The 21,972-nt window shown below is 37.4% G+C and overlaps 1 protein-coding gene across 3 annotated transcripts in view; it reads left to right on the top strand.

The window, feature by feature from the left end:
• Positions 1 to 21,972, top strand: part of Nt5c3a (5'-nucleotidase, cytosolic IIIA) — a 49,053-nt gene that overhangs the window by 5,012 nt on the left and 22,069 nt on the right. Inside the window, exon 1 of one of the 3 annotated variants that reach the window (XM_026401559.2) lies at positions 17,742 to 17,803. The exons of the other annotated variants lie outside the window; for them this stretch is intronic. The gene's annotated coding sequence lies outside the window, so the exon portion shown is untranslated. Of the gene's footprint in view, positions 1 to 17,741; positions 17,804 to 21,972 lie in introns of those variants that run through there. 3 annotated transcript variants of the gene reach the window in all.

Here is a 21,972-nt window from a genome sequence, read left to right as displayed (position 1 = left end):
CTGTAGACTTAAAATTTTTCTTTCAATGTAATTTGTTCATTCTGTATCAATTTCTAGAGCAAGGCCAGTAGGTCCTTGGCACAAGACTTAGAATATTTGCAAACTGTATACATCTTAGCCAGATTCATTGTTTTTTTCTTTTTTTTTTAATCTAGCAAGTTATTTATACTCTTCTATTCACTGAACAATGATGAGACTTAAATCTAAGGTATTTAATTGTCCTATATCTATTACTTAGGTTTTAAAATATGTTTTGGAAAACTGGATCATTTTAGTTATTGAACTAATATTTTGTGTTTTTGTTTTTTTTCTTCTCAAGGTGAAGTTGTTTGTGGCTTTGGGGATATATAAGTAACTTCATGCTCTTTTTGTTTTGTTTTTTGGATTTTTGTGGTACTAGGAATTGAACCCAGAAGTGCTCTACCACTCAGCTACATCCACAGCCCATTTTGTTTTTATTTTTATGACAGGGTCTTGCTAAGTTACCCAGGCTGCCCTTAGATTTGTAAACCTCCTACCTCAGCCTTCTGAGTAGCCGGGATTACAAGTTGTGCTGCAGGGTCTTGGCTAGTTTCTACTTTTTTCTGTAGGTCTTTCATTTTCTTTGTTTATTGTGATTTTGGGGTAATATGAATGTTAAGTTAAAAACTTGTAAATGTTCATAATCTCAAAGCTGATGAATATGAGTGTCAATGAACTGATTGACATTATTCAATTAAAAATTCATTCAGTCAACAAACATTTGTGCAGTGCCTATAGCATGTGATAATAAACACTTTTAGGGGATATAAAGGTGCATGAAACACAGTAGCAGACCTCAAATATTTTACAGAATAGGATAGGAGAAATGCAAGTGACTTTTAAGTAAAACAACCATAATAATAATGGTTAATATTTATTATTTAATATGTTGCCCAAACCTAGATCTAATGTGGTGCATTCCTTGTGAGATAGGTACAATTATTATCACATCCCACTCTTGCCTTTCATTTTTATAGATACAGAAATGAGTTGCCAAGGGTTAAGCCATCTGGTCTTTTAAATGTGGAGTTAGTGCTTTTTATTTGTTTATGTGTTTATTTTGGTTCTAAGGATTGAATGCAGGACCCATATATGTATGATCTACCGCTGAACCACACTTGTTTCTTTGGAGAAACAAGACTTTTATCCACAAAGTTCAATAGAAATTGGAAGGTGGTGCTATTAAACACTAGTAAGTCACTTCTTAATCTGCTTAGAATGAATGTCATGCTACAGAATTGTACTGACAGTTAAGCAAAGCCATCAGCCATTTAACAGGACAACCAATAGAGAAGGGGTATCGAAGGTACAAGGAGGAGCAAGAGTTAAGGCACAGGGACAAGGAGTATTGTGGCTGCATCATGAAAGGATGTATACTTGGGGACAATGGGATAGGGAATGTGGATAAAGAACCCAGCTATAGGGCTGTGATTGTAGCTCAGTAATAGAGCATTTGCTTAGCATGTGTGAGGCACTGGGTTTAATCCTTAGCACTGCATACAAAAATCAAAAAAAATAAAGGCATGCTGTCCATCTACAACTACCCTTGTACAACTACAAAAAATAAAATAAAATAAAAAACCCAGCTGTAGGAATCTTATGAATACATTCTAAATAGTTTGCCCTTAATTTGAAGGAAGCAAGGATTCATGAATAGTTTGTTTGTGTTGTGTCTATGTGTATGTTTGTTTTTGGGTTTTGGTGCTGGCTAAAAAACTGAACTGAATTATTATCACTGAACCCAGTGATAATAATTGTACCTATCTCACAAAAACCCTTTGTTTTTAAACAAGACAGTTGCATTATCAAGTCTTCTGTGAAGATAATTTATTGTAGGGGTTCAGCCTGGAAGGAAGGAAATGATATGGGAGACTATTGGCATTATTCCTTGTGAAAGATGATTGAGACTTTAAATCACCCCAGTTAGCAGTAGGGATAGAAGTAAGGGATCAGAAGACAAAACATTTTAGAGATAAAATCAGCAGAACTTTGTGGCAGCACAGACCCTGAACTCTAATGCAAACCTGGCTTTGAATTTAGTCTTTATTACTTATTAAGCTGTAAGTTACTTAACCTCTTTGATTTCCATTTTTTTCATCTTTATTGGAATATAATAATAGAACTTTGAAGGTTAGTTGTGGAGATTGAATGAGATAACAGTGCTTGAAACATGGTCACTATCTTTGAGAGTTTATTATTTATAATCATTAAATAAAGGGTTTTAATTATAGGTAAGGATGATTTTAAAGTTACCAGGTAAGCACTGATTCTAACTATGTTGTTAACCAAGATAGAAAGCAGGGAAAGGGTCAAGTTTGAAGAGCAATCGGGAAAGGAGCAGGAAAAATATGAAATAATAAGTTCACATTAAGTCATTAAATTTGATGTGATTAAGGAATAACCAAGCTAGGTGTGGTGGTGTACACCTGTAATCCCAGCTGCTTGGGAGGCTGAGGCAGGAAGATCACAAGTTTGACATTAGCTTGGGCAATTTAGCAAGACCATGTCTCAAAATAAAAAGGACTGAGAATGTAGCTCAGTAGTTCACCACACAGTACTGGAATGGGGACAGGGAGAACCAAGTAGAAATGACATGAATGAATGAACGAATGAACGAACGAACAAATATATATATACATGTACATATACCTTTTGCTGTTATTACCAACAGCAGTTGGAAATGTTAGCATGGAACTCTGGCGATATACTGGTACTAGAAGTAGTATCTACCCAAATGTCCAGCCTGCCAGCATAATACCAGGAAAGATATGATTTCTCATCCATAGTTTTATAGCAAAAAAGAAGGAGAGGTCAGGTATGGTATCGTACACCTGTAATCCCAGCACTGCAGGAGCCTGAGGCAGGAGGATCCCGAGTTCAAACCCAGCCTCAGCAAAAGTGAGGCGCTAAGCAACTCAGGTTGATCCTTTCTCTAAATAAAATACAAAATAGGGCTGGGGATGTGGCTCAGTGGTTGAGTGCCCCTGAGTTCAATCCCCGGTACAAAAAAAAAAAAAAGAAGAAGAAAATTTGGCAGTGCCAACATTTAAAGCATGTTAAGTAAGGACAGTCAAAAACTGCTAGAGGTGAAGTAATGGAAATTGTTCCCAAGAAGGGGCAGAATCAGCACTGCCAGTCTGCTCCAAGATTAGAAGTTGGTCTGTGACTTGCAGTGGGTTGAGCAGCCACTGGAAAAACAATGGAGAAAACCAGCAAGTGACTCTTTGCATTTTATTTATTTATTTACTTATTTTTGTGGTGCTAGGGATTGAACCCAGGGCCTCACACAACCCAGCACTGTGTGAGTGCTTTAACACTAAGCCATTCCCCCATTTTTTTTGCTGCAGGGGGTACCAGGGATTGAACTCAGGGGCACGCACCACTAAGCCACATCCCCAGCCCTATTTTGTTTTTTAGAGACAGGGTTTCACTGAGTTGTTTAGCACATCCCTGGTGCTGAGGCAGGCTTTGAACTCGCAATCCTACTACCTCAGGTCCCTGAAACGCTGGGATTACAGGCATGTACCTCTGTGCCTGGCAGGGTGCTGTTTTTTGAAACATAAGCATGTTTCTTTCCAGGAGATGAACTTCTAGCAAAACTTCTTCCTCTCCTGCATCTTCAGATAATATCAGATATTTCCTTTGTGCTGTATTGTGAAGCCTATTACTGAGCCTATATTTAGAAAAGGGAGGGGGGAATAAGATTTAAACTGCTGTATCAGTGAATTAACACTATCATGTATCTATCATGTAGGTCCCCCCAACTCCTCTACTGCTAATAGAACCCAGGGCCTCATAAGTGCTCGTGTCACTGAGCTGCATCCCCAGTCCCCAGTGCTCAATTAGTGCTGTTTGGATAAAATATAAGTACATTAAACTCATAACATTGACAGTGCATATATTCAAGATCACCTTGAATCCCTGGATTTTCAGTGTTTATAAACATTGAAATAAATATTCCAAATATGGGAATATTTGTAACAGGCCATATGACTTTGTTCTTTCAAATCACATTTGTCACATTTCCTGTGCGTTTTCCTCATGCCACAAGTTAACCACATTTTCAACTTTACTGAGAAATTTTATCTCAATGAGCTGTTTTTGTTAGCTAAAAATAATTACCTCCTAAAACAATTACAGTTTTATGATTCTTTTTCTTATTTCTTTTCTCTTTTTTTTTTGGTACTGTGGAGTGAATCCAGAGGCACATAACCTCTGAGCCACACTCCTTTTTAAAATATATATATTTTATTTACAGACAGGTTGTTGCTGAATTGCCTAAGATCTGGATAAATTGCTGAGGCTGACTTTGAATTTACAATCCCCCTGCCTCTCCTTCCGAGCTGCTGGGATTACAGGCATGTGCCACCATGCCTGGGCTTTCTTATTTCTTTCTTTTTTTTTTCTTTAATATTTTTTTAGTTGTCAGTAGACCTTTATTTATTTATTCTTATGTGATGCTGAGAATCGAACCCAATGATTCACACATGCCAGGCAAGTGTTCTACCACTGAGCCACAACCCTAGCCCCTTTCGTATTTCTTTTCTTGTTAATTCATTTGTATTATAGATGAAACCTCCTGGAACTGGTTACTAACATTTAAATTTGTCCAGAAACAGTAGCCAAAAGCCATCACATCCTCAAATCTTTCTACTTTCCATCCTTGGATTAACAACTCTAGCCACTGATTAGTAGATGAGGGGTAGACATGATTTCCCTTAGTAGGGCAATTCTTGGCTGGATGTGGTGGTACATGTTTGTAATCCTATAATCCCAGCTACTCAGGCTGAGGCAGGAGAATGGCAAATACGAGCCTCTACAATTTAGACCCTACCCCAAAATAAAATTTAAAAAGGGATAGGGATGTAGCTCACTGGTAGAAGGGTAGAACTTTATTTTGAAATATAGTGATTCACAGGGCTGGGGTTGTGGCTTAGTAGTAGAGCTCTTGCCTGGCACATGTGAGGCCCTGGGTTCGATCCTCAGCACCACATAAAAATAAATAAATAAATAAAGGTATTGTGTCCAACTACAACTAAAAAATAAATATTAAAAAATATATATACTGTCCCACATGCCAGTGTTTCATAAAAATGGCTCTCTACCCACCTTCAGGTAGGAACATATTAGATATTGCAAACTCTCTATCCCCATCCCAGACAAACTGAAAGCAACTGCAGGTGGGCTAAGGAAACTGTCCTTAATTGATTCCAGTTCATGTTTAAGTTTGATAACTGCTGAAATAAACCATTCATACAATCCATATTCTTACCACCTGCAAAGTGCAAATTTTATATGTCACAAAACTTTATGGTTATTTGCTCATAAATACTCAGAATTAGGGTTGCCAGACAATTACCATATAAAAGAGAAAGCATGGTGATGAGGATATAGAAAAATGGGCACTTTCATTTACTCTATTGAATTCACATATATTGATTAAATGACTCATGATGGATTTACATAATGAAATGAGTGTAACTTAAAATAAATCTGTGTAAGTTAACATTTTTAGAAGCTCAAGAGATAGTGACCAATGGGCTGGGGTTGTGGCTCAGTGTAGAGCACTTGCCTAGCATGTGTGAGGCACTGGGTGGATCCTCAGTACCACATACAAATGAATGAATAAAATAAAGATCCATCAGTGTCTTTTTTTTTTTTTTTTTTTTTTTTAAGAGAGTGAGAGAGGGGAGAGAGAGAGAGAGAGAGAATTTTTAATATTTATTTTTTAGTTCTCGGCGGACACAACATCTTTGTTGGTATGTGGTGCTGAGGATGGAACCCGGGCCGCACGCACGCCGGGCGAGCGCTCTACCGCTGAGCCACATCTCCAGCCCATTTTTTTTTTTTTTTTTTAAAGAGAGGAGAGAGAGGAGAGAGAGAGAGAGAGAGAGAGGGAGAGAGAGAGGGAGAGGGAGAGGGAGAGGGAGAGGGAGAGAGGGAGGGAGAGAGAGAGAGAGAATGAGAGAGAGAATGAGAATTTTTAGTATTTATTTTTTAGTTCTCGGCGGACACAACATCTTTGTTGGTATGTGGTGCTGAGGATCGAACCCAGGCGGCACGCATGCCAGGCGGCCGCGCTACCGCTGAGCCACATCTCCAGCCCCCCATCAGTGTCTTTTTAAAAATATATTTTTTTAATTTTTGTAGTTGTAGATGGACCACATACATTTATTTTATTTGTTTATTTTTATGTGGTGCTGAGGATTGAACCCTGTGCCTCATCCATGTGAGCCAAGTGCTCTGCCACAGAGCTACAGCCCCAGCCCCAGCCCCCCATCAATGTCTTCATAAAAAAGAGAGAGAGAAAGAAAGAGAAAGTGACTGAGGGGAAAAAACAAGTTGCATGGCCTTTGTGCTTCTAAAAGAAATATACATGTTTGTGTGCCATTGGAAATTTTTGGAAACATACATTTGAAACTGTTTATGGTTGTTAATGGTGATAGTGAATTTAGGAGAATGAGTCTGAGGAGACTTCAATCTTTTCATCAATTAACGTTTCATACTCTGTAGCTCCGGAGGCCGAGGCAAGAAGATCATGTGTTCAAAGCCAGCCTCAGCAATTCAGCAAGGCCCTAAGCAACTCAGTGAGACCATCTCTAAATAAAATAACAAAAACGGGGCTGGGAATGTGACTTAGTGGTTAGGTCCTCCCAGTACAAAAAGAAAAAGAAAACCTATGGGGGAAAAAATGACAAAATGGGTTCAATCCTGGCACCACATAAATAAATAAATAAATACCATTTCATACTGTTTAAAATATCCTGAGCATGTATTACTTTGGTGGGGGAGGTTACTGGGGATTGAACCCAGGGGCACTTTACCACTGAGCCACATTCTCAGCCCTTTTTATTTTTTTGAGACAGGGTCTCTCTGAGTTACTGAGGCTGGACTTGAACTTGAGATCCTTCTGCCTCAGGCTCCAGAGCCACTGGAATTATAGGCGTGCACCACTGTGCCTGGCTATATTACTTTCATATTTTTTAAAGGCAAGATTAAAAATTAAAAAAAATATTGTGGTCACATTGCACAGTATCTTTGTTATGAGAATATTTGTGGTAAATTTTCTGAAGAGTCTTTGGATATGGTTTTCAAAATAAGTGACATAATCTGGAATGCCTTTTAGTATGATTAAACTGGTAGCTGAGCCAAGTGTACACTAAAAAGCTATGGAAGCAGTAGAAAGAGGAAAACAGAAAAGAGACAGATTATAGAGGTAAAATCTATAGGACTTTATAATTTTTGCAGTGTTTTGGGTTATTCTTAATTTTCATAGTAGTTTGAATGTTCTCAATATTTTTGTTGTTTTGATTTTTTCATGGTACTAGGGATTAAATCCAGGGGTGCTTTACCACTGAGCCACATCCCATCCCCCCCCCTTTTTTTTACCATGCAAGAGAACTTTATTACAAATGACAGTAGAGTGGAAGTGGGTAAAGTAAAGTAAAAACAACCTGAGACTCAAACAGCCAGCCAGCATTCTCAAGGAGAGAGTGGGCTTATCTCTAAGCAAAGATAAAGGAGACAATGCCGTCTCCAAATTTATTGCAGTTTGAGGTCTACTAGGAGAACTGGGGTCCACCTTCTGTACTCTTTGCCAGTCAGGAGTTCAACTCCTCCCTCGCGCTGGAAAGTAGAGTTCTTGTTGTTATTGTTTTAATATCTTTTAGTTGTCAGTAGATGTGGTGCTTAAGATCAAACCCAGGGCCTCACACATGCCAGGCAAGTGCTCTACCACTGAGCCACAACTCCAGCCCTTTGAGTGGTAGAGTTTTTGACCTTCCCCTTAAAATTTTAAGACAGGATCTCACTAAGCTGTCCAGGCTAGCCTCAAACTTGTGATCCTCCTGAATAACTGGGATTACAGGCATGTGCCACTGTGCTGGGGAATCCTTATTCTCTGTTAAAGATTATAATTTGTATCTTCAGTATAAACATTTACTTAAAATGTGTTACCTGGCAGGTTTTTTCCTACCCTTAAAAACAGCCACCAGGGAAATCCGTACAACACAGTTTTTTCTGTCAGCAGGTGGCAGGCTTCTCTCTCCATGGCACAGTTCTACTCTTCAACTTTGTTTTATACAAATGTGTGCCACTGCCTCCAATTATATTATGGTATTCTTAATTCTGCTTCCAACCTGTATCTCAAATGGCATAACATTTGAAGTAAGGTAAATGAGAGAGCTGTGATGTGATCAGGCGGTCTTTAATAAGTTTTAGAAAACAGTTATCTTTCTTGTGTTATCATTCTTTCATTAACTCCCAGAGTTGCTTAAACAATCTAAAAAATTTAAACCAAGTATGACAACCTTCAGCCATGGCAGATTTAAATGCCATTTTGTCATTTTTTTCCCGTAGGTTTTCTTTTTCTTTTTGTACTGGGAATTGAACCCAGGTATGCTCTACCACTGAGGTACATCCCTAGCTGTTTTATTTTATTTTTAATTTTTATACGGGGTCTTGGTAAGCTGCTGAGACTGGCCTCAGATTTATTAGTCTCCTGCCTTAGCCTCTTAAATTGCTGGGATTATAGGTGTGGGCCACTGGCTTTCCTTGTGTTGTTTATCTTCCTGTTCAGATTCTCTCTCTCTCTCTCTCTCTCTCTCTCTCTCTCTCTCTCTCTCTCTCTCTCTGTGTGTGTGGGGGGGTGCATGCGCACACGCCACTCTCTTTGTTTTTGTTTTTGTCATTTATTTATTTGTTTGTTTGTTTGTTTGTTTGTTTTTGGAGGCATTAGGGATCAAACCTAGGGCCTGTTTGATGCTGGGCAAGCAATCTACTGCTATGTTATGTCTCTTTCTTCCTCATTCTCAAGTTGCTTGTACATTTCAAAATTGTTTAGTAGTTGATTGAGGGTTTGCTTAATTTGTTTAGCAAGTTCCTTCTTGTAAGTAAGTGGAAGAAGATAGTGTTGCCTGCAAGATCCTTCCTGTCTTCATTTTATCTCCTCCACAGCCTGAACACATCACTTGCTCTCATTTACCTTACTTCAACTGTTCAGCCATTTGGCATACAGAATTAAGAATACCATAATATAACTGGAGGCAGTGGCACATGTTTGTAATCCCAGTGGCTGGGAAGAGTGAGTCAGAAGGATGGCAAGTTTGAGGTCAGCATGGACAATTTAGTGAGATCCTATTTTAAAATAAATTAGAATGCTTGGGCAGCATGAGAGAGGTGCTGGGTTCAATTGCTAGTACTACTTATAAAACAAAACACCATAATCTGCCAGGTGCTATACTGAAGGTGTGTGGTCCCAGCCAAAGGTTGCTGAGGCAGGAGAATGGATCCCTTGAGCCCTGAGTTAAAATCAGCTTGATCAACATAGCACCAGTCTCAAAAAACAAAAACAGCCAGTGGTCATGGCACATGCCTGTAATCCCATCCGCTGATGAGGCTGAAGCATGAGGATAGCGAGTTCAAAGCCAGCTTCAACAATTTAGTGAGACCCTGTCTCTAAATAAAATATTTTAGAAAGGGCTGGGGATATAGCTCAGTGGTTAAACACAGTTCAATCCCTGGTACCAAAGAAAAAAGAAAACAAATCATAATAAAAGAAGATCACCTTATGCTTGTGCACCTTACCCATAAACCAAGATCAGTTTGTTATCCCTATTTCACTGCATAATCATTGCTGATTTTATGCCCTTTTTTTTTTTTTTTTTTTTTGCAAAACAGTGGAGTATGATCACTATGTGAAGCCTTTTTTAAAAAATTGTGTTGGCAATGGCACATGCCTATAATCCCAGCAACTGGGGAGACTGAGACAGTAGGATAACAAGTTTGAGGCCAGCCTCAGCAACTTAGTGAGACCCCATTTTAAAATAAAAAGAGATGGGGCTAGGGTTGTGCCTCAGTGGTAGTGTTTTGGGGTTTTTTTGTTGTTGTTGTACTGGGGATTTAATCCCTGGGCTCTCTACCACTGGGTAGAGAGTGTTTTTGTTGAGAACAGGGTCTTACTAAATTGTCTAGACTGGGGTTAAATTTGTGATCCTTCTACATCAACGTCTCAAGTGACTAGGATTACAGGTGTGCACCACTGTGCCTGCTCACTTTTTAATATTTTGAGATAGGGTCTCACTACCCTAAAATTCCAAAGGAATTAGTTATTGGATCCATTCTGATGAAGGGAGACAGGATCAAGTTGAGAACCAAAGCATTATAGTATATTGAAATGTTGCAAAACAATCTCACTGTTAGTTGACTTAAGAAAAAAGGAGAACTAGAACTAGAAAGCAAATAAAAACTGATAGGTTTTAACCTTAGGGTTAAATTGAGTTCACCCTGTATATTTACCTTTTTTAATCCTTAAAACACAGTCTAGCTGGAGCTGGGCTGGGGCTCAGTGGTAGTGTACTTGCCTGGCATGTGTGAGGCACAGGCTTCAGTTTTCAGCACCATATATAAAAAAATAAAATAAAGGCCTGTCAACAACTAAAAATAAATAAATAAATAAATAAAAACAAAAAAGAAATAAGTCTAGTTAGGACTTTTTTTTTTTTTAGGAAGTAGCTAGTGAGTAGCAGAGTCAGCATTCAGTCTAATCTTGACTCTCTTTGAAACTTTTAGGGAAAGTTACTCCTTCTCGGTAATTTTGTCAATCAATATATGGCTGATCTTTTTTTTTTTTAGTTTTCGGCGGACACAACATCTTTGTTTGAATTGGTGCTGAGGATCGAACCCGGGCCACACGCATGCCAGGCGAGCGCGCTACCGCTTGAACCACATCCCCAGCCCTATATGGCTGATCTTTAATTTTTTTTTTTCTCTTTAGGAAAAAAAAAGGATCAAAGTGTTTGATCTGGGGATCAAACCCAGGGCCTTGTACATGGTAGGCAAGTGCTGTACCATGGAACTATATCCCAGCCCTGATCTTTAAAATTCTTAAATTTTTTCAAACTACATATTATATAGATGTTTCATTCTATTTTGTGCACAACTTTGTGTGTGTGTGTTTGTGCGTGTGTACCTGTGTATTTGGGGATGGCTTATCCTCAAATCCTAAACAAAAAAAATTGAAAAAACAATTATGTTTTATTGAATATATAAAGACATTTTTCTTGTCATTATGCCCTAAAAAAATACGGTATAACAATTGCTGTCACAGTATTTACATTCTGAGAGGTATTATTGGTAATATAGAAATGATTTGAAATATCCAGAGGATGCATGTATTTCATATGCAAATACTGGCCGTTTTATATAAGGAACTTGGGCACCTTGGATTTGGGCATTTTCGGGGACTCTGAAACCAATGCCTGGTGGATACTAAGGCATAAGTGCTATATGTGTGTGTCTTTGTGTTCCAAATTTTGGTAAGGTGAGAAAATATGTCTCACATTCCATGACTGTTTTGTAATTCTCTGTGTATGTATATGTATTTAATTCTGATATTAGGGTCTGAGTCTCAAAGATGTAAAAAATCTGAACATCATCTCAGTACAGATTGATTCATTTACTTTAGTGGAACAGAGACACATTTGGATCAGAACATCTTTTTCTGTTTTTGTTTGGTACTGGGATTGAACTCAGGTCCTCAGGTCCTAACACATGCTAGACAAGTGCTCTACCACCAGCCTATGTCTGGTGGTATTTTTTATTTTAAGACAGGCTCTCACTAAATTGGTGAGGCTGGTCTCAAATTCATACGCCTTCTGCCCCAGCCTTCCAGAGTAGCTGGGATTATGTGTGTGCCTCTGTGCCTGACTTCTAAGTATTCTCTTGGAAAAAAAAACAACATATAATCTGTGGTTTTATTACTAGTCAGTGGTGTAAAATATGAGATTATGGGTGAAAGCTTAGTAGTTGATAAATCTGTTGTTTTAAATTTCAGCTCTGCTACTTTTTAATGGTTTATCCTTAGACAAAATATTTCAATTTTCTAAGCCCAGTTTACAGTTATCTTAGAATGGAGACTATTTGCCTAAATACTTCTTGCCCCCTTGACCCTTCAGGGTTTTATATTAAGAATTATATTCTTAGTAGTGTCTTCTCAGGTTAAGATTTACCTAATGTAGCAAAAAATGTTTATACCACATAGAAGTTATTCAGTAAATATTAATTCTCTTATACCCTGCTTTCTGTACTACAGCTAATTTTGTCTTAACTTTCTGTTAGATATGAAACTCTCTTATAGTACATTCAATTAAATAATGAATTTATAAAATACATTATTTATATGCAATACTTTATTGGAGCCCTCAGATTTCATTTTAAGCTACTGATATTTAATTTTACTAAAACTGTATGAGAAACATTGTTATTATAAAGCATAAAGCTTCCACATACATTTGAATCACTTTGGAATCCTCCCTAATAAAAAATGTGCTCAGTTCATATGATTCATTGTGGATTTCAAAAAATATTAACTCGTGCAGTTCACTTTCAAGGATTTGCAATCATGGACATAGCTTCAGAGAAGTCTTTTTTAGGAAGACAGGGGCGATACTGAGGATTGAACCCAGGACTCTGTTCAAGCTGTTTTTTGAGACAGGGTCTCGCTAAATTGCCCAGGCTGCCTCAATCTTATAATCTTTGTATGTTAGCCTTTGAGTAGCTGGTATTATAGCCTTGTGACACTATGTCCTATGGAAAATCTTAATAATTAAGGTCTCATGAATCCTTGAATTGTGATCCATCATTTGTAAGGAATTTGTTCATTGTCAATATCTATTTTCCCTTGAGTCTTTTTTTATGTCTTACAATGTTGAGCACCACAAAATTAAAAAAGGTTTGTAGAAAATGATTAATGCATTTAGATAAATAAAAGTAATTTATAATTTTCACAGCCTTAAAAAAAATCATTGTACTTCATGTGCTTCCTTTATTTTCTTTCTATTTTTTTGTGGGAGATCGGGAGAGGGAGGTACTAGATAGTGAATCCAGGGCCTCATATATCTCATGCATGCTAGGCAAGCACCTTGTCAATTTAGCTACATCCCCAACCCCTTTTCATTTTGTTTGTTTGTTTATTTATTTATTTATTTATTTATTGGGGTGCTGGGGATTTAACCCAGGGCTTCATGCATGCTAGACAAGCCCTCTTCCTTTAGGCTACATCCTCAGTCCTCCTTTTGTTATCTTCTATGCATATGAAAATTAAGTATAGTTTTTCTATAAATGACATCATACTGTGACATTGTTAATAATGTTTCTCTAATTAATTTATTCCCTGATCACAAATTTAATACTTACTATAATTTATTTAGCCAGTTCTTCATTGTTGAACATTTTAGATTGTTTTCCCCCATTATTTTTAGGGTTGTGTTTTGTTTTTGTTTTTGGTTTTTTTTGGTACTGGGGATTGGACTCAGGAGCACTCGACCACTGAGCCATCTCCCCAGCCCTGTTTTGTATTTTAGAGACAGGGTCTCACTGAATTACTTAGCACCTTGCTGTTCCTGAGGCTGGCTTGAACTCGTGGTCCTCCTGCCTCAGCCTCCGAGCCTCTGGGATTATAGGCGTGTGCCACTGTGTCGGCTTTCCCCCATTTTTCATTACTGTAAACAATGGATCAGTGAATGTATTTGTAGCTACTGTGTTTGTACTTGTCTGTGATTGTTTAAATGGATTTGGGGGGGGGGGGTCAAGGGTTGTGTACAAATATGTCCTTTTTTTTTTTCTTTCACTTTTTCATCTAAAAGTACTCAGAAGTGAACCCAGGGGCACTTTACCATTGAGCTAGGTCCCCAGCAGTTTTAATTTTTATTTTACAACAGTGTTTCACTAAATAGCTGAGGCTGGCTTCCAATTTATGATCCTCTTGCTTTAGTATCTTGAGTTGCAGGGATTATAGGTGTACCCGGAAATTATAGATGTGCATTGCTATGTCCGGCTTCAAAGAAACTTTTTTTTGCGGGGGGAGGGGGTACTGGGAATAGAACCTGGGGTGCTTACCACCAAATTACATTTCCAGCCCTTTGTATTTCTGATTTTGAAACAGGTCTCACTAAGTTGCTTAGGGTCTTGCTAAATTCCTGAGGCTGGCCTTGAACTTGGAATCAGCCTCCCAGGTCTCTAGTATTATAGGCATGTACCACCACCACATTCAGCCTGAGAAATGTTTTGGTAGCAAAATAGGAAGTGGTAATTTTCAGCATTTCAGGTTCATTGAATAATTGACAGTATGTAAAAAGCTCTGACTAGTTATTCAGAAGTGTGAGTATATATTCCCTCTCCATTGACAAAGACATCCATACTTGTTAATAATAAAAACAGACTTCCAATTTCAGTGTGATAATGGGAGGAAAATAATCTTGCAGGAATTTGAGTTCTGTATGAGAAGTTCTCTGCTCTTTTGTATATTAATTTAAAATCTGGAGCTTGCCAATAGGAGCAATATGAATGGTTTCTGTTTGTATGATAGTGAGTAAGGAAACTCCAAAGCAACAGGATGCATTCATTATGAACAGAGATCAAAGTCCATCCTGCTGCTAAAGAACCTGTTTTTATGACTTCTTGCTTCTTTGTATCTAGTCTGAAAATAATAAATTACTTGAAGCAAAATTCATTTTCTTATGCTTCTCTTATGCCCTTGTTCTTTTCTTGTGGTACATTTTCTTTTTTTTTTAATATTTACTTTTTAATTTTTTTTTTAGGTGGACACCATATCTTTATTTATTTATTTTTTTATGGTGCTGAGGATCGAACCCAGTGCCTCACGCATGCCAGGCGAGTGTGCTACCACTTGAGCCACAGGACTGGGGGTGTAGCTTAGTGGTAAGGTGCCCCTGGATTTATCCTTTAGTACCAAAAAATAAAATACATATGGCACCTAAACACATCACTGATATGATCATTTATTTATTATTCCTTAGACATTCTTATACAAAGATTTTTCCTCCCAAAATAGGGCTCTTGCTTTAGATACTCAACTTTTTGGCTCCTTACAATATTAGACCATGTATGTCTCAATGAGTACCATGTAGATTGTATATATTTCAGTAGTACACCATGTACATTTCAATGTATGTGTACCATCTAGTAATCTGCAGGAATGGATTCTGTAGTCAGAGAAGCCTGTTTTTCAATCCATTTCTGCCAGTTACCAGCTATAAGCTTTAATTTACTGTAAAATGAGGATGTTAATAGCACATGCCTTCTAGATTCCTTTTGTTTTGATTTTTTGGTATTGGGGATTGAACCCAGGGGTGTTTTACTAGGGAGCCACATCCCCATCCCCTCCCCCCCCTTTTTTTAAACTTTGGAACAGGGTTTTGCTGAGTTGCTTAGGGCCTTATTAGGTTGCCAGGGCTGGCTTTGAATTTGCAATCCTCCTGCCTCTGCCTCCCAAATTGTTGGGACTAAAGGTATGTACCACCGTACCCAGTTTAGGATTATTTTAAGTATTACATGGAATGAGGAATGTCAGGTACTTAGAATTTAATACATTTAGTTATTTTTCATAATAAATTTTAAGAGCTGCTTTTTATTTATTTATTTATTTATTTATTTTGTGTGTGTGTGGTGCTAGTGATTGAACCTAGGGCCTTATGCATGGGAGGCAAGCACTCTACTATATCCTCAGCCCAAGAGCTGCTTAATTTTTAAATTTCATGTGTGCATTGCAATTTATCCATTCCTCCTGTATTGTTACAGCCCCTCCCCCCACCTTTTAAAATTTTGTTAAGGGTTTCACTACATTACCCAGGTTGGCCTCAAACTTGTTGGTCCTCATGCCTCTCAGCCTCTTGAGTAGCTGGGATTACAGGTATGCATCACTGCACTGGCTTCTCCTGTATTATTGATCATTTAGGTATTGGCATTGAGGTCTGCAGTATCCCAGTGTTATAAAACAAATCTGCAATAAACTTCCTTGCAACAAAATATTTGTACATTGACCTATTCCTTAGGATAAATCAAACAAAATTGAGCTGGGTGGTGCATACCTGTAATCTCAGCTACTTGGAAGGCCGAGGCAGGAGGATGGTTTGAGTCCAGGAGTTGCAAACTGGAAAATACAAGCAAGACTTGATCTCTAAAAGAAAAAACAAGGGGCTGGGGTTGTGGTTTGGTGGCAGAGCACCTGCCTAGCATGTGTGAGGCATTGGGTTCAGTTCTCAGCACCACATAAATAAATTTTTTTTTAAAAAGCAATTAAAACCTTTTTATGTTGTGCTTAATACAGAATGCTAATTCAGTTTACTGAAAAAGCTGAAATATTGCCTGCAGAGTAGAGAGTGCTGATAAAATAATATATATTTACATATTTGTGGGTTAGTTATGTTCCTAATGATAAAACTTCCCTGAGCTCATATTCTAACTTATCTCTCAGGTCCTGACATGATATTAGCATATTGCCAACCTACTACTCAGTTTAAGAGCAAGACTGGTTCTCTTCAAAAAAATAAAAATATTTTAATCACAACAGTTCCATTGCTGTTTTTTCTTTCTTTCTTTTCTTCTTTTTTTATAGAAAACTTCAAACTTCTTTAATCTAGTCTGTGAATCTATTGTATTTTTTCCCCCCGCTGCTTTTATTTTTAACAGAAAAGGAACATTTTTCCAGGTTTTTTGTTTTGTTTTTTTTCTTTTTGAGACAAACTCTCCCTTGTTGCCTCAACTGATCTTGAAAGAGCTAGACCTGGTCACCTGTAGTCCCAGGTGCTCTGGAGGCTTAAGCTTGAACTCCTGCCTCAGTCTCCTGAGCAGATCAGATTACAGCTGTGCACCACTGCCCAAGACTTCCAAGCAGTTGGGATGGCAGGCTGCCAGGCCCAGTTCTTCCATTTTTTTTTAAATAAAGCTTAGTATTCATATTTTATGTCATTGTCTTATTAAACTTTATTTTTAAATATGAAAAAATATGTAGATATACATAAAAATCACTTTAAACCTACTGCCCTGTAGTAAAGACTACTCATATTCTATTGACTGCATCATGTCTTTGTTCACAAGCCTAAAATGAGATCTTTTATTTTTACTTATAAGTAAAATTCTTGTAACATAAAATATACCACTTTAACTTTTTTTTTTTAAATAACCTTCACCTTCTGATACTGGGAATTGAACCCAGAGCCTCACACAGGCAAGACTGGCACTCTACTACTGAGCTACATTTTCAGCCCTTTTAAAATTTCGAAACAGGGTTTCACTTGGTTGCCCAGACTGGCTTCAAACTTGTGATCTTCCTACTTTAGCCTCCCCCTGGTATTACAGGCATGTGCCCCCAACCTGGACATTTAGCCATTTTTAAGTGTAGTTTGGTGGCTTTAAGTACATTTACATTGTTGTACAACCAGCTCCATCATTCATCCACCTTCAGAATTCTTTTCATCTCCCCAAACAGAAATTGTGTACCCATTGAGCAATAGCTTTCTATCCTCTTTTCCCCAGTGCCCTCCACCACCTACCAAGCCTTTTTTTTTTTTTACTTTGTATTGAAATATAGTATTTATGCTGAAAAGTGCACTTTTCCTAAGCACCCGACAAACCAAAACACCACAAGGAAGGGAATGCATGCGTTAATGTAGAGGTTCCTTCTTACACTGCAGAGCTGGCTGTCAGTGTTATAATAGTACCGATTTTCCTTCTCTTAATTAACTATCGAGGTTTTTTTTCCAATTGCTTGTACTCTGTAGTCTGGTGACTTAGCTCAGAGCCAGGAGGGCTGTCACCCAAAGCATAATAAAGCACTGTGCAGAAGTGCGTCACAAGACTGTTTTTGCATAGGGCTTGGTTAAGGCTTTTGGAACCGCCCTCAGTTGCACCTTGTTCTATATTAGTCCTTCTCAGACAGGAAGAATTTTCTTTCGCTTGTGTAGCCGGTCCGGTTACCTTCAGGGTAAGTGTGTGCATTTCATGTAAACATGAGTTTCTTGTGTTTAACTTTTTATATGATAGTTTTTTGATTCTTTATCTTGTTGAAAATTTGGGGCATTTAAAAATTCAAATTAGGAAATAAAAGTAGAACAATCCATTGTAGTATAAAACTATAGTTTGCAAAGATCTGAATGTATAAAAGTTTCAAGTGTCTTGGGCTGAGAAATTACATTTTATGCATTCTAAGAGTTTCTTGTTTGGCATTTTGATGTTAGGAGGAAGCAAAATACACTAAATAGTGTTTCAAAGTTGGGGGAAAAATAATGTAAGATCCAAGTTTGCTTTTCATTCATTTGCTCTGTGATTTGGTTTTGATGGTAGCTACATGCTTTGTGTCACTAGGATTAGGTATAGTTTATTTTGGCTTAGAATAATAATTAGTTTTTGTTGTGTGCCTCTGAGCCTTACCTCAGGGTATTATAGACTGAGATTACACTGATATATTTTATAAGTTGATAAAAGTTGTATTGCTGATGTAACAACTTGAATATTGAGAATTAAGATTCATACATGGGGCTGAGGATGTACCTCAGTGGTATAGCACTGTGGGTTCCATCCCCAGCACTGCTATCTGCCCCCCCCAAAAAAAAAGTAAACAATGTTCTCAAGATTCAAATATGTATATTACAGTAAAAGCCTGAGACAGTATGCTAAGTTATATTTAAATAATTTAAATACCAGGCAAGAGCTCTACTGCTAAGCCATAACCCCAGCCCCATTTAACCCCCCAACTTTAAATTGGAAAAATTAAATCTGCAGCAGGCCATTTCATAAAGTAGTTAGCTTTTTTTTTTTTTTTTTTTGGTGGTACTGGGGATCAAACCCAGGATCAAACCCAGTGCTCTACCACCGGAGCTATACCCTCAGCCCTTTGCTTGGTTGTATTACCTAAGCTCCGCATCTGTGGACAGAGCTTGCCATCTGTGCTATTGTTCTAGGACAAAGTCAAGGGCAGAAGAACTCAAGGGTGCCTCAAGGGTCATCAGTATCAGTTACTTAATTTCTACCTGTCCTGGTTTATTCATCTTGAAAACTGCCATTGGGTATTAGAATTAATGAGAGCAGGAAGGATAAAGGAATGCATTCTCAGCTCTGATATTGTCCATTTTCACAAGTGCTTAAATTCTGACTGATCTGTTTTTACCAAGATAATTTGTATGAATTGCTAATTTATTTACTTATTTATTTTAATTTTTTTTTAAAGTTGTAGTTGGACATGATACCTTTATTTTATTTATTTTTATGTGGTGCTAAGGATCAAACCCAGGGCCTTGCATGTGCTAGATGAGGGCTCTACCACTGAGCCACAACCCCAGCCCAGAATTGCTAATTTTTAAATAAAAAAACCTTTGAAATTTATTTCTTATTCTCTTTCCTCCTCTATTATCCCTTTTATTCAGTTTCATTTTTGTGTTATATCTATTGAGTAAGTTTCACTTTCCCGTTTGTGCAATCTTTTTTCATTGCTGAATTAAAATTCTCAGGGAGAATTATTGAAATGCCACAAGAAAATGATTCTAACCTTACAAAACAACAACAACAAATTTATAGTTTGCTTTTTCATGTGCTAACCCTTCTAAAAAAGTGACATCTTTAAAACAAACAAACAAACAAAAAATAAGCTTGCGGGGAATGGGGAGTGGTGGCAGAGGCAGGAGAATCGCAGGTTTGAACCCAGCCTGGGCAACAACATAGTGAGACCCAGACTCAAAAAAGAATCAAAAGGGTTGGGGATGTAGGTCAGTTGAAGAGTGCCCCTGGGTTCAAAAAGAAAATATACAGGTCTTTAAAAATACTTAGTTTGCATTCGGATACTTTAAGACCTGTTTTAAAGCAAATGAATTTTTTTCATGTAGACATACCGATTTTCATTAATTGACTTGTGAAATATTAGAATGACATACCATATCTAGAATATTTACTTATCAAGTTTGTGCCATTTAAATGAAATTCTTACCTCTTATTCAGTCTTTAGCCTTGTTCTACACATCCCTTGTCATGAACACTGCTATGGTAGAAACCTTAGCCTCATATTGAAAGAATACGGAATAAATTTTCTTCAGTTTTCACATTTTTTTCCAGTACACATTTGAAGATCCCAGATCTAAGAACTTTAAAACCACCTTTGAAGAGAGTTCAGAGTCCAAGGGTAGTGTTTTCTATTTTTGAATTTGTCTTCTACACTTGATGTGTTTTTTCCAGCAACTCTTCTGTTGAAGCATCTGCAACAGATGACTGTTGGCAGAGCAAGCAGAACTTTGTATACACCAGGTATAGGTTTACAAGCCTATTGGTTAAAAATACACTGTCCTCATTTTCAATGTCCGTCTTTGGATAGTGCCAGAAGGCTGACATTTATGCCGTAGTCTTTATACTTTCATAAGTGATACAGAACCTCAGATTTTTACAAAAGGATGGCAGTATCATTTCATGTGAGATCATCTTTGAATAAGGATGGATTCTAGTCACATTAACAGTGATGATTGGGAAGTATGAAAGCTCTTCAGTTGAAATTTGCATATCCATGAATTGTTAAAAGCTGGTCATTTTCAAGTTTCTGATCACTCCTTGTTTTTGTTAAGATATTTGAAGAGACCATTAGAATTATTTTTTGGTTTTAATGGGGATTGAACCCAGAGGCACCCTACCACTGAGCTGTATCCCCAACCAACAAACCCACCCTTCCTTCCTCCCTTTATGTCTCTCTCTGACCCAGGGTGCTTTATCATTGAGCTACATCCCCAGCTTTCTTTTCTTTTCCTTTTTTTTTTTTTTTTGTTTTGTTTTTGTTTTTTGTTTTTGGTAGCAGTGATTGAACCTAGGGTCACTTAGCCACTGAGCCTCATCCCTTTTGAGACAAGTTGCTGAGGCTGACCTGGAACTTTGAATATTCCTGTCTCAACCTCCTGAGTTGCTGGGCTTACAGTAGGAGCCACTGCAACTGGCTTTGTTATACACCTTTTAATAATAAAATTTAAGAAAAAGTCAAGTTTTCCTCCTTCAATTAAGTTGCTCTTTGAAGTAATTTTTTTTTCTTTCCTTTTTTGGGTAGCAGGGATTAGACCCAAGGGCACTTAACTACTGAGCTACATCCCTAGCTGGTTTTATATTTTATTTTGAGACAGGGTCGTGCTAAGTTGCTCAGGGCCTACCTAGGTTGCTAAGGCTGACTTTGAACTTGGAATTCTCTTACCTCAGCCTCCTGAGTTGCTGGGATTAGAGGCATGTGCCACTTCACCTGGATGAAACAGAATTTTAATTATAAAATTTTACTTATCTGGACTAAAGTAAAAATCAATATAGAGTGAAAATGAATTAGTAATTTTCCCTATGGTTTATAGTGTAAGAAAGACAAAGTCAGAATAATGATAAGGGACATTTTTAAACTTTTTGGTTTAATAAATAAATACATATAAACTTTACCAAAACATCTAAAATATGTACATTGTGCCAGATATTATGTTAGATTCAAACACAACTCAGATCTTAGTTGTATTATGCTACAAAATGGTATTTATTTATTCATTTATTTAGGTGGTGATAGGGATTGAACCCAGGGATACTTCCCACTCTGGAAGATTTTATTAAAAGAAAATGGAATGGAATTTTTTTTTTGTACAATTTGATTTTTTTGGTATATTTTTATTCATTTATTTATTTATTTATTTTTGTACTGGGGATTGAACCCAGAGGCACTTTACCACTGAGTTATACCCACAGCTGGTTTTACGTTTTATTTCAAAACAGGGTCTCCATTAGTTGCTTAGAGCCATGCTAAACTGCTGAGGCTGGCCTCAAACTTGTGATCCTCCTGCCTTAGCCTCCGAAGTTGCTGGGATTACAGTCATGTACCACCAGGCCTGGTTGATTTCTTCATTCTTCTTACTTTGTTTCATTTTTATATTCCTACATTGATTCAGTAGTGCCAACACATAATTTTTCTACAACTGTATCCTTCCATTCAGAGAAAATGTTGATAAAATATTCTTGCAATTAAGCATTTTCTTGCAAATATGAACTTAATATTCATATCTTCTTAGCACCATATAAATTCTTGTGTATAATATTTTAAAGCCAAAATTTGGCTGGATAGAGTAAATCCTTTGCTGAACTTCTTGGAAAAGAGAAAAA

Source organism: Urocitellus parryii, chromosome 3, assembly GCF_045843805.1.
Source record: "Urocitellus parryii isolate mUroPar1 chromosome 3, mUroPar1.hap1, whole genome shotgun sequence".
NCBI lineage: Eukaryota > Metazoa > Chordata > Mammalia > Rodentia > Sciuridae > Urocitellus > Urocitellus parryii.
The sequence above is the reverse complement of the archived record's forward strand: the minus strand, read 5'-3'. Positions and strand labels throughout refer to the sequence as shown.